We start from the raw sequence: 14,112 nt of genomic DNA on the forward strand, positions 1-14,112 counted from the left end.
AGAAAGATAAAAAAGTGGAGAGAGAAATGAAATAAAATTGTGGGGTGGGGGGGGGGTGGCACTCAGTAGACCGCATTTGAGAGGCAGTGAAAGGGCGGACGGTCAACACGTTTTCACAGGGCGACAACAGCAAATACCAGAGGACTACTCGAAGAGAGGTGGTGTGCGGAATGCATCGCTGGAAGTGATGGTGGAGGCTGGAACAACAGGGACATTAAAAAAGACTCAGGCAGAGAATGTGCAACAAATAGAGGGTTATGGCTGAAGGATTATGTGGAGCGGGCTTATATCGATCAGCACGACATCATGGGCCGAAGGGCCTGATTTGTGCTGTTCTGTTCTATGCTCCATGGTCCTAGACCAACACTTTCCTGTTGATCATCTGGAATTCCAAGGGATTTATTTGTCAATATTCCTTGACGAAGGGCTCAGGACTGAAATGTCAGCAATATATCTTTGTCTCCTATGGACCCTGAAAAGACCGGCTGAGATCCTGCAGCATTTTGATCTGTTTTAACCTTTCCCTGTAACTCAGTTCCTGAGGTCCACGCAACAGCCTAGTAAATCTTCTTTCCATTCTTTCAATCTTGATATCTTTCTTCTTGTTAGAAACATAGAAGATAGGAGTAGGTCATTCGACCCTTCGAACCTGCTCCGCCATTCAACGAGATCATGGCTGATCTTAAAGTTCAGTACCCCGTCCCCGCCTTCTCTCCGTAACCTTTAATACCCTTATACTGAAGAAATAGATCTAATTCCCTCTTAAATAGATTTAATGAACCTGCCTCTACTGCCCTCTGTGGCAATGAATTCCACAGATTCACCACCCTCTTGGTCAAGAAATTCCTCCTCATCTCGGTCCTAAATGGTTTGCCTATTATCCTCAAACCATGGCCCCGGGTTCTGGATTTTCCCATCCTTGGAAACATCCCATCTGCATCCGTTCTGTCCAGTCCTGCCAGAATTTTATATGTCTCTATGAGATCCCCTCTCAATTTTCTAAACTCCAGCGAGTACAATCCCAATTTGCGCAATCTTTCCTCCTAAGTCATTCCTGCCATTCCAGGTATCAGCCTGGTGAATCGCCTCTGCACTCCCTCCATTGCAAGAACATCCTTCCTTAGATAAGGTGACCAAAACTGCACACAATACTCCAGGTGAGGTCTCACCAAGGCCCTGTATAGCTGCAGTAAGGTATCCTTGTTCCTAGACTCAAACCCTCTTGATATGAAGGCCAACATACCATTTGCCTTTTTAACCACCTGCTGTACCTGCATGCTCGCCTTCAGAGACTGATGTACAAGTACCCCTAGGTCTCTCTCCACTTCCCCATCTCTTAATCGATTGCCATTCAAAGAGTAATCTGCCCTCCGGTTTGTATTACCCAAGTGGATAACCTCACATTTATCCACATTGTAGTGCATTTGCCATGGATCTGCCCAGTCCCTCAATTTATCCAAATCACACTGGAGCTTCCTGACCCCCTCTTCCGTGCACACAACCCCTCCTAGCTTAGTGTCATCTGCAAATTTGGAGATATTACATCCAATCCCCTCATCCAGATCATTAATGTAAATTGTGAACAGCTGGGGTCCCAGTACAGATCCCTGTGGTACCCCACTGGTCACCGCCTGCCACTCAGAAAACGAGCCATTTATCCCAACTCTCTGTCTTCTACCTGCCAGCCAGTTCTCAATCCACATCAATACTTTGCCCCCAATCCCATGAGCCTTGATTTTGGAAGCCAGTCGTTTATGCGGGACCTTATCGAAGGCCTTTTGGAAATCCAGGTACACCACATCCACTGGCTCTCCCCCATCTATTTTACCTGTCACCATCTCAAAGAATTCCAATAGATTTGTCAAGCACGATTTACCTTTTGTAAATCCATGTTGACTCCGTCCGATCCCTTCTCTGCTAGTCATATGCTCCGCTATTACATCCTTAATAATGGATTCCATCATTTTGCCCACTACTGATGTGAGGCTCACCGGCCGATAATTCCCCGCTTTTTCTCTACCCCCCCTTTTTAAATAGTGGAGTAACATTAGCTACCCTCCAATCCATGGGTACTGATCCTGAGTCTATCGAGTTCTGGAAAATAATTCTTAAAGCATCTGCTATCTGAATGGCCACTTCTTTGAGTACCCTAGGATGTAGATTATCAGGCCCTTGGGATTTATCTGCCTTCAATCCCATCAATTTCCCCAAGACCATGTCCTTAGAGATACTGATTTCTTTCAGTTCCTCCCTTGCATTAGTCTCTATGTTTCCCAACATCCTTGGGAGGTTATTTGTATCCTCTCTTGTGAAAACAGAACTAAAGTAAGAACTTAATTGGTCTGCCATTTCCTTATTCCCCATTATATATTCCCCTGATTCCGACTGCAAAGGACCTACTCTGGATTTCACCAATCTTTTCCTCTTGACATATTTATAAAAGCTTTTGCAGTCGGTTTTTATATTTGCCGCAAGCTTACTTTCGTCATTTATTTTTGCTCTCTTGATGAATCCCTTTGTCCTCCTTTGGTGCATCTTGAACAGCTCCCAGTCTTCGGTTGCGGTACTTTTTTGGCCAATTGATATGCTCTCTCTTTGGACCTAATGCTGTCTCCAATTTCCCTTGTTATCCACGGTTGAGTCACCTTTTTTGGTTTATTTTTAGGTGATCAAAATTGTACTCAATACTCCAGATTAGGCCTCATCAATGTCTGATACAACTTTACCACAAAATCTCAACTCCTATACTCAGTTCCTTGATTTATAAATACCAATATGCCAAAGACTTCTTCAATACACCAAATGAAGAAAAATCTTCAAACATATGTCCAACAGATCAGAAGCACTTTTCTAGAGACAGGTGTGTATATGTCAACGACCTCTGTCTGCAGGAGGCTTCAAGAACAGAAATGTAGAGGCCACACTGCAAGAGGCAAACCACTAATTAGCCACAGAAAGGATGGCCAGATTACTCTTTGCCTATAAGTATTTAAAAGAGCCTGCAGAATTCTGAAAAAAATTCTGGACAGAGAGACCAAGATTGATCTGCATCAGACCAAACGGTGGAGGTGTCAAGGAACTGCCTAAGATCCAAAGTATACCAGCTTTGCCATGATTTGCATCTTAGAGTGTAGCCTCTTCATTAAGTGGTCTGCTGGTGGTAATGATTGACACATCCACACCTGCCTCCTGAAGACTGTTTCTGATCTGTCAGTCAATATGATGAGAAATCTTCTGTCCTCGGCAGTGGAGTGTCTTCGTTGGAATACCAGACCCTTTATGATTACTGAGCTCACCAGTACACTCTTTCTTCCAAACAGTTGATTTGGATAATTCTCAGGTTTATCTTTCATCGGCACAACTCTGGTCCTCATGTTGAAAAATAGCCACCAGTCTCCAAAGGTGATCAAAAGCCGAGAGGCAAGCTGAACTCTCTTATACTTGCACCAATGAAGCAATTAAACATACCCGAGTCCTCACAAACATCTTTCAAGCCAAATGTCCTCAGCATTATGGTGCCTGAAATGAGGGAACTATGTATAAAAAGTGCTGTAATTCCTTTATGGTTAAACCAAAATGTATATAAATAACCTTGAATAAAATCTGGAATGTGCACTTTAATTGCACGTGAATTGTTCAATTACAAATTTAAAACTATGGAACATAGGGACAAATAAAGGGAAAAAAAGTGTTTTTGTCCCTAACATTATGGAGGGCTCTGTAGCTGATAAACAAGAACAAAGTTGACCATTTGAGTTTATGAGAGGTGACCTCAGTGAAAAGACTAGCATTTTTCTGGGTCTTGGCAGAATAGAGGTAAAAGTGTCACAGCCTCACAACAAAAGTTCTGTTGGGAAAAATTCTACCAGATGGACAATCTTTGGATTCTCTGCCTGCCTGATCTGTGAGGCTCAGTTCCTGCCGATACAAGGCGGAGATCAAAAGGCTGAGGGATATGGGAACTGTATGCTGTACGAACCAAAGGTGTGGCAGTCCTAAAGGGATAAATGCTCTACTCCGGCTTCTTCTGATGTTATTACACTATTTTAAAATTTTTAATTTAGACATGCAACACAGTTACAGGCCATTTCGGCCCATGAGCCAGTGCCACCCAATTACACTAAAATGACCGACATTTTTGAAAGGTGAGCGGAAACTGGAACTCCCAGGGAAAACCCATGCAGACATGGAGGGAACGTACAAACTCCTTACAGACAGCGCAGGATTCGAACCCTCCGCCCTGATCACTGGCGCTGTAATGGCGTTGTGCTAACTGCTACACTAACCGTGCTGCCCTATGAAGTACAGTCAGCTTCTGCAACTGAGAGTAGACGAGACAAGAACGAGAGGTGATGGGTTAGGGGTGAAAGGTGGAGGGAACTTCACGCAGAAAGTCACGAGAGTGTGGAATGAGCTGCAAACTGAATAATGTGGGCTCAATTTTGACATTTAAGAAAATTATGGATGGGAGATCTATAGACTGGGTGTAGGTCAATAGGACTAGGCATAGTTCGGGACAGACCAGATGGGCCGAAGGACCTGTTTCGGCACTGTAGTGTTCTATGGTTCATTGCTTCTCGATTTAGTCCAATCACAGTTTGGCTCTTCCTGCACCACAGATACCTCCTCTCTTGGGCTTTACAATCAGGAGGGAATTAAACTCAGCAATATCGAGAAGCATACTTTCTAATCAGCGTCATGTAAAGACATGATTTTTATACTTGTAGCAATTTTTTGCAGAACAATAAAGCACAAAACACTTGCAGATCAGCAAATGATTCCATCCTGGGGCATTAGTCATGCAAAAGCAGTCTTTTGAAAATAAGTCATTACAGGCAATAAACGGAATTAATTTCAGGTAATCTCTGAATGCTTGGCAGTGATCCAGGATTCCACAGATCTGCAGTGGAGATTGAAAACCTTGTTCTCATCTGCATTTCAGTAGGTAGCATGAACACTCCAGAAGCAGCAAGCCAAAAGCTCCAGAATCATGGGCATGCAAATCCATGGTCTCGTGCACAGCCAGACTGAGACCACCCACAAATTGGAGAAACAGCTCCTTATCCTCCACCTGGGCACCCTCCAACTGGATGGAATTAACATTGACCTCCATATTCCCCTTCTTTTTCCCTTCTCTAACCCCATCTCTCTCTCTCTCTTCCCATTTCCCTCTGTTTCCTTTCACTTCTCACCTCTCCTCTTACATCCAATTAGCACCTTTTGTTGGTCTGGACTCCTTCCCCGGCCAGTCATCAGTCTTTATTCTGACGCCTTCCTGTTCTTTGCTTATACCTTGAAGAAGGGCTCAGACCTAAAACGTCGGTGACATATCTTTGCCTCCTGTGGACGCTGCGAGACCAGCCGAGTTCCTCCAGCGTTTACTGTGTGTTCTTTCTAATTATGGTGGCTCCCGAAGTTCAATGGGCTAGCCTCATCCTGGGAGAACCGCCTTCCTGATCATGCTCTCTCCCCGGCCAGGTAAGTATTTCTGTGTGTTCTTAATACAAATCTAGACCGAGACCCTGAAGGTGTGCTACACAGGTGAAGATGCAATTTTCACCCCATGTGGTTAAACTGAGGTTCCCCGTTAGATGACAGAAAGGCTCCTGAAGAAAGAGAGTTCCACGTCTTAAAATCTCCGCAAATTTGCTCCTCCAATTCTTGCTGACTATTGGGTCTAAAGTACAACCCCATTTATGTGGCCATACCTTCCCCATTCCTCAGCTCCACCGATATAGTCCCGTTTATTGTCATCTGACTGCACAAGTACAATCCGTCGAAACATCGTTCTCTGGTCCTCGGTGCAAAACACGCAGACACAAGACCAAACACACATACAGGCCAACAGCACATATGCAGGCCAAGTATTTCATCCATACAAGTAAATATTATTTCGTGACTATGGGTGGTTTAGTGCGAGCAGTTCCTTTGGTCTTTCAAAGCCTCAGAAGACGAGCCCTCTGGTCTGTCCTGTCTGAGCACAGCTGCGACATCTTCCATGACAAGCAATGCCACTCCTCCCCCGTTCAATCGCGTCTGAAACAACGGAACCCTGGAACATTAAGCTGCTAATCCTGCCTCTTCCGTAACTAAGTTTCACCCATGGCCACTATATCATTATTCCATGTGCCAATCCACACTCTAAGCTCGTCTGCCTTTCCTACAATACTCCTTGCATTGAGATAGACGCACCTCAGAATATTACTCCCACCACGCACAACCCTTTGATTCCTGTCTTTGCCTGCAGCCTTAACATATTCTTTTTCCTCCTCCACTCCACTATTTGCTCCAGCCCTCTGGTTCCCACTCGAATGCACATCTAGTTCAATCTCCCCCCCCCCCCCCCCCCCCCCCCCCCCCACCCCCAGTGCAGCCTGAGTAAACATTCCCGCAAGGACTCTCCGGTTCAGGTGCAAACCGTCCCGGCTGGTGGGGGTCCTTGAGGAGAGATGCTGCTTTCTTGAGACACTGCTTCTTGTTGAGTGGAGCCTGGTGCCTGTGATGTTGCAGGCCGAGTTAACAAGCCTCTGGAGTTTTTTCCTGTCCTGAGCATTGGCACCTCCGTACCAGACAGTGATCCAACCAGACAGGATGCTCTCCACGGTACAGCTGTAGAAGCTTTCGAGAGTCTTCGGTGACCTACCGAACCTCCTCAAACTCCTCACAACGTACAGCTGTTATCGAGCCTTCTTTATGACTGCATCGACATGGAGGCTCCAGCTGTGGGTCCTCCCAGCAATGGCCTAATCCTGAGGACACTTATTCCAATCCTGAACTGAAAGAATATCCTTCAACAGCAAAGAATTCGCAAGGAATTCAGAAAAAAATAAATCGCACTTCAGAGATATCAGACAAGCAGACTATTAGCCCCAATCTCTATTGATCAGTTGGACAGGGAATCAATCCCCTCTAAACTTGCTAAATAGGTCGATATTGGATGACAACAGCTGAACACTCCCATTTGAAGATGTGCTTCTCAATCAATGCTCGTGTGGTCGCTTACACTGCGGCGCAGACAGAGAGGGGAAGTTTCAGGAAAGGCTGTAACAACGCCTGAAGGGCTCTGACCTGTTGAGGGGTAGAGGGGGTGGGTTCATGGGAAGCAGAGACACCAACACGGATGAGTTGGACAGAATCAGCTTCGCTGTGGGCGGGGGTCACATGGCAGGATGGTGTGGATGCTGGGTGAGGAGCCTGGTTACTGCCACTTACTTAACGCACAACAGAACAAGGCCATTCAGCCCATCAAGTCCATGCCAGCTCAGCAAAGTTTCTCCCTCATATCTAACATTTCCCCTTTAATTATTGTACCTTGACCTCACTCCGTGAAGGAGGTACCTCGTACGCTCCATGCTGGGCCTTTTCAAGATTCTTTTATAAGCAAGTGCTTTATTACACAAAATTTGCTTTAGTCTGCCATAAGGTAGACAGATTAATTGCCCAGTGCTCTTTTCAGTTAGAAAAAGAGAAGAGGGTGCCTGAGTGTCCATGGTTTCACCTCCAGCGCTCCCACAGCCTCTGCAGCCACACAGTCCAAACCATTGGTAGCCCGAGACTCCGAACCTCCTCGCATCTCGGTTCCAATACCAACGCTCCCCCCAGAGTTTGCAACCCCTCGAGGCTGTTGCCGATCATAGGTGCCACCACTTTGGGCCCAGACCCCGTGCTCGCAGGATTTTAAAATGAACCACCATCAGCTCCTTTGACAGTCTCTTTAAAGCCGCCAATAGTTGGACCAGGCAGTAGAACCCTGCGGAGGAGTGCTACGTCTCCTCTCCCTGCTCTCCATGGGTCCTCAGCTCTGGCAGCGTTGCTGTTACTCTAGCTCTGGCAGGCCCCTCCGTGGTTTATGGAGCTTTCCCGACTGCTTGTGATGTGCTGGAGGGCAGGTCCTCATTTATCATACCTTCCTTTCCCAATGAAGGTGCTCCCAGATGCAGGTCCAGATGCCCCCTATCAGTGAACTGTGACAGCACCATCTCTGGAACCCCCATAGGAGAATGGCTCATTGAAGTTAGTAAGAGCGGCACTGGAAGTTCGCTCCAGGATTCGCCATATTGCGCATTCTCTGTCAGAATGCGTTGTTGCTGACCTGCTAATTAATCTCTTCATTCAACCCAAACCCAACAACACTTAGTAGAATTGGTTTTGTGTCGATAGATATAGACAATTGATTTGACCCCTCACCTCCTGAATATGTGTGCTCTGACCCTTCAACCCCTGTCCGGCACTGTGAGAGGGGCAGTACTGAGGGGGTGTCACACAGCTGGAGGGGCAGTACCGAGGGATGGTCGCGCTGTGGGAGTGGTGGTGCAGGAGTCTCGCTGGGAAGATGGAGAAAGATAAATGATTTAAATAGCTAAAATGGGATTTGAATCGAAAGATGGTTTGTGTGTGTGGTGAGGGCGGACTCAGGCAGACGTCCTGTTCAGAAGTCGTCTGCGGCCTGTGAGTAAAGCTCTGCTGTCTCCAACTATGCAGTTGAAGCCATCAAGCTGGCAGTTTTCCACGGTGGATTGACTCCACCGTGGAACCACTGTCGTTTGCCTAATTTGCTCGTTGAAAGTTTAACATTGGTGATGAACTGGTGGTTCATCGCTGATTAGCTCAGCCGTTGGTTTTTGATAACTTTTCAATGGCCTGGGAACCTCGATCTCAGCTTCGAGGAGTTTGGGAGGCTTTGGTGGATTACCAGGGATCCAGTTCGCGGTTTCTGTTCCTCTCTTCATCACTCGGCTACCTCATTGTCCAGATAAAGGACTCGGGTCGCAAACACTCAACGTGGGGAATATGGGATGGTGTGCTCTGTGGAGGTCTGAGTTAGCACAGCTGCCAACAACACGCAACTGCTGTGGAGTACTGTTTGTACAGTGGACTAGTTTGTTTGTTTAGCTCTCAACCAGTAGTTTTCAAATTTTTTTCTTTCCACTCACATACCACCTTAAGTAATCCCTTTGCCATCGGTGCTCTGTAATCAGTAAAGGATTATTTAAGGTGGAATGTGAGTGGGAAGGGAAGGTTGAGAACCACTGATCTAGACCCAATTGTTACTTGAGAAAAATTGTCATTGGCCCATTTCCTTTGGAGTTGTGAAACCCTGCACATAACGAGTCAATGAAGGATGTTTTCAAACTTCTTCTTTCCACTCACTTACATTAAGCAATCTCATACTAATCACAGAGCACCTATGGCATAGGGAATACTTAAAGTGGGATGTGAGTGGAAGTAAGGTGGTCCTGAGGACGAGTCCCCACTGCTGCACAAATGCTCTTCATGGCGTGCGACTCAAACAGCCTCTGACAACCGCCCAACTCCGGGCCTTCACGTGTGGCCTAGTTCTTATGCCCGGCAGAGCTGTTCTCACTGTCAGAAGGGGCAAACCAGATGCTCCGAGCAGATGGGGCTGTTTAGCCACCAATGGTGACTCATCTAGGAGAGGGATATTCCGATTTCCAACCTCCGCTGCCTTGTGGCTACACCCGCTCGTAGGAAAGACTTTGGGAGTAAACTCCGAGGAAAAATCCAGACTCGGAGTCCCAAAGGTGGCTGAGTGCTGTACCCAGAACAAGCACTGTGGTGTTGCTGGCACCAAACTGTATCGACTCTTGTCGTTCCTTTGGACCTGTCATTGTATTTGGTGGGAGGTGGGGGGAGTCCTACTGCATGGGCAATGGACAGATCTCCATTATCAACTCTGACCTGGCGAGGCCACTCCAGCTTCGCTTAGATGCACAGTACCCATGGTCGACAATGACCGATGGAGGCTACAGTGCAGTGCCGTTTGTTTATCATAAATATGTCAGACCCGTCTTCTGAAAGACCTGGGTCCTACAGGAGTCGAGCTGGGCCAGCAAATTCAATGATCCCTGTGGCCAGGAATTCTTTTGGAGATGAGGATGCGGTCATGATTCTTGTCTCCAACTATCACGGTTGGAAAATGTACAAAGGCAATGGTGGGGAGCGATGGCCCCGTCCATTACAGTGAGTGTGAAATGGAAGGGAAATCGTCATGTGTGAAGGTGAAGGCGGTGAGTCGGCTCACGAGTTGAGCCAACTCACGGACTCACCAGCCGTCTGTCATTTCAGCGGCTTGGCTGAGACCGTGTTTCATGGGGATATGAAGGGTGCGAGGGTGCAGCCCCTGCTCACGTGCTTGAAGGGGCTACTCCTCAAGCTCTGGTCGCATTTCAGCCCCACGCTCCTGATCTTTGGGCCCCTGGTACGGAGAAGGGTCAGTTGTCGGTCTGGTTCTGGGCCTGGCCAGGATGGCCGTCTATAGGTCCAGGTAGGGGGCAGTCAAGAGTTGAGCTCGGGGTGACTGCCCGCCCCTCTTCTGAGGACACGTGTCTCTGTGTAGCCCTGGAGAAGAAGCACTCATTGCTCACGGGCAGTGTGGAGGGTCTCCGGGAATGGTTGGCTCCTGAAGGGTTTAACAGAGGTAATCATGTTTCAAGTTGTAAGTGATGTTTTGTGTGAATAGCTGAGATGTAAACTAATGTAGTAGTTGATGAATTATAATGGGGTGGTATTGATTTACTACCAAAAAGCCAAATAAAAAAAAGGGACGGAACTGAGGGAGGAGTCACACTGGGGGAGGGGCAGGGCTCAGCCCCTCTTTTGGACTTGCATTTGGGCCCATGTGACATTTGAGTGGGAGCATGTGGTAACCGCCGGTGGCTGCGTTCTGGGGTCCCTCAGGTCCCTTTACACAATCTGCTGGAGGAAGTTAGTGGATCGAGTAAGAGACAAAGAAAGTATGCTGTTTGAGCCGGGATCCTTTATCGAGACGATAACTCCAGTCTTCGTAAAGGATTATGGCTCGAAATCTTAGCCAGTCTTTTTTTCCCACTGATGTTGCTCGACCCCGCTGACTTCTCCAGCAGTAAAAACACAATGCTGGATGAAATCGGCAGATGAAAATAGCGCACTTCATGTAGCAAAGGTAAAGATACATAACCATTGTTTTGGGCTTGAGCCATTCATCAAGGTCTGGAAAAACATCAGTAGGCACACAAACAAAATGGTGAGAGGGGGTGAAAGATGGGGCACACTCCCACTGGCGGAGGTTATAAGGGAGGGAGGGTACACCTGCAAACGGGGGTGAGGGGGAGCTCTGTGAACAGAGAGGGAAGGGGGTGGAGAGCCAGAGGAAAGAATATGACGCGGACTGGAGGTAGCTTCGCTGAGCACCAGTGACAGGATCTCCTAGTGGCTGGCCATTTCAATCTGCGCCCCACTCCCGTGATCACATGTCTGCCCATAGCCTCGTACTATCCACTAAGAGCACCATAAATTGGAGGGACAACACCTGATTTTCCGTCTTGCCCTCTCCAGCCGGATGGCATTACCGTCGACTTCTCCCATTTCTGCTAGCCCACTCCCGTTCTCCCTCTCTTCCCCATCCTTCTTCCCTCCTCCATTCACAGAGCACTCTCCTCCTCCTGCTTGCTGGTGCGCCGTCCCTCCCCGAACCACCTCCTGCCTGTGGGACTGTCCTCCTCCCCTATCTTCCCACCCCCCCCCACCATTTTGTTCAGGCACCTGCCCACATTTTGCTCAAACCTTGTTGAAGGGCTCAAGCTGAACATTGGTTCTGCATCTTTATCTTTGCTCTACAAAGGAGACTGTTTGACCTGCTGAGTTTCTCCAACATTGTGTTTTACCTCAATCACGGTGTCTGCAAGGTCTTGTGTTTTGCTCCTTACTTCCTCCTGCAAACTGTTTTTGTTTCAGATTCCAGCACCTCTATTAAACCATTCCCCATCGCCATAAATCCGTGCCCTTTCGATACAGATTCCCCATCACTCGTAAACAGTCTTGCACCATCACCTTATCGATGCTCCCTCAAGATTTTATAAATCTGTGAGGTCACCCCTCAGCCACGGATGCCCCTGGGAGCGTGCCAGTGTTGGAGGGACGCACTGAGGGTGTGTTGAATTTCAGATGGACTATTAAAAGCACGCCTTTTCAATTATTGGATGTACAGAATTCCTGGAATCGTTTAAGGACTGACAGCCGAGCCCCAGCAATATTTATCCTCGATCAACGCCAGTAATAAATTGTCCGCTCTCATTATGGGAATTTCATTAAGGGAGTCGCAGTGAGTTGTTAAATGTAAATCAATGCCCACTGAAGTGGGGTTTCACTGGAAACCGAGCTGCCAGTCTCTGTTTGCATTGCATGGTAATCACATGGACTCAGAACAAGCAGATAAACAAGGGCACTGAAGGCGCTGCTCAGTGGGGAAGGAAGTGAACCAGATGGCTCTTCGTAATCATCCAGCAGTTTCATGTTTACACAAAAATGTTGGAGAACGCAGCCGGTTTCACAGCGCCCAGCTTTACTGGTGGAGGTTGGAGTAAAACATGGAGGTCTGCAGGTACTATTTTTGAAATAAAAGCACAAGGCTGGAGAAACTCAGCAGGTCAACAGCGTACTTTATATAGCAACAGTAACGATTCGATAAGCAACGTTTCAGGCCCTGATTCCTTGAAGGTATCAGCAAAATTCAGGAAGGCGTCTGAATAAAATGGTGGGGGGCGGGGGGGGAGAGTACAGGGTTACAGGTGGTTATGGGAGGGAGGGCACAAGAGGACAAAGCTGGAAAGCGACGGAGAGGGGGGATGTCTCTGAATGGAGAGGGAAGGGTGGGGGGGGGGGGGAAGAGCTGGAGGACAAGAGACAGAGAACAGGGAGGATAGGGAGCGGGAGAGCAGAGACTGGAGAAGTCGATGTTAATGCATCTGGATGGAGAGGGCCCAACTGGATTATTAGGTGTTGCTCCTCCATTTTATGGGTGGCCCAGTTTTGGCGGAGCACGAGGCCACGGACATGGATGTCAGCGCAGGAGTTGGGTGGGTCACCGTTACGGAGACGAGCTTTTATTTAAATTGCCACTCTTTATGGAATCACTGAATCTTTGGCTTGGCTTCGCGGACGAAGATTCATGGAGGGGGTAAAAGTCACGTCAGCTGCAGGCTCGTTTGTGGCTGACAAGTCCGATGCGGGACAGGCAGACACGGTTGCAGCGGCTGCAGGGGAAAATTGGTTGGTTGGGGTTGGGTGTTGGGTTTTTCCTCCTTTGCCTTTTGTCAGTGAGGTGGGCTCTGCGGTCTTCTTCAAAGGAGGTTGCTGCCCGCCAAACTGTGAGGCGCCAAGATGCACGGTTTGAGGCGAGATCAGCCCACTGGCGGTGGTCAATGCTCCAACAAAATCACAGAATTGAGTACAGTGAGCCCTGTCTGACCTGACCCTAGTTTAACACAACCCAGCGGAGGGTCGGCAGCTCCAGGGAAGGAGGCAGCAGAGAAAATAAAAACATCTACAGAACCGGACACGTGGATCTTCTCACTGCTCAGAAAACGGCCTGCAGTTTGAAGCTCTAATTCTCGGTTATATTTGGTGCCACCTGTCAGTCAGACGGGCAGTTCAGAGAAGTCACAGGTCAACAAATTCAAGGTCACCTCAACCTGTCGGTCAACCTCGCTGTAGGCTGAGAAATTGCCGGAGGAAAAGACACTGTAATTACTTGCCCAACCCCTTCCAGTTACACCATCTGACTGGCTATAATTGTATTTTAAATAAGTAATTTATATGCAAACTGCATTCAAGAGAAGCAGCTGCTATCAGAATAAAATCTGCATATATCTAGCAGGATACTCAATGGGTGAATTAGAGAGAGGAAGAGAGAGGAGAGGAGAGAGAGAAGAGAGAGGGAGAGAGAGAGAGGAGAAGAGAGAGGGAGAGAGAGAGAGGAGAAGAGAGAGGGAGAGAGAGAGAGGAGAAGAGAGAGGGAGAGAGAGAGAGGAGAAGAGAGAGGGAGAGAGAGAGAGGAGAAGAGAAGAGGGAGAGAGAGGAGAAGAGAGAGGGAGAGAGAGAGAAGAGAGAGGGAGAGAGAGGAGAAGAGAGAGGAGAGAGAGAGAAGAGAGAGGGAGAGAGGAGAAGAGAGAGGGAGAGAGGGAGAGAGGAGGAGAGGAGAGAGAGAGGAGAGAGGAGAAGAGAGAGGGAGAGAGGAGAAGAGAGAGGGAGAGAGGAGAATAGAGAGGGAGAGAGGAGAAGAGAGAGGGAGAGAGAGAAGAGAGAGGGAGAGAGGAGAAGAGAGAGGGAGAGAGA

The 14,112-nt window shown here is 47.9% G+C and overlaps 1 protein-coding gene across 2 annotated transcripts in view; it reads right to left on the reverse strand.

Annotated features, from left to right (window-relative positions):
* The window catches only part of LOC138745453 (SH2 domain-containing adapter protein F-like), a 273,790-nt gene that overhangs the window by 137,548 nt on the left and 122,130 nt on the right, over positions 1–14,112 (reverse strand). The gene's annotated exons all lie outside the window — the stretch shown is intronic.

Source organism: Narcine bancroftii, chromosome 11 (assembly GCF_036971445.1).
Source record: "Narcine bancroftii isolate sNarBan1 chromosome 11, sNarBan1.hap1, whole genome shotgun sequence".
NCBI classification, from domain to species: domain Eukaryota; kingdom Metazoa; phylum Chordata; class Chondrichthyes; order Torpediniformes; family Narcinidae; genus Narcine; species Narcine bancroftii.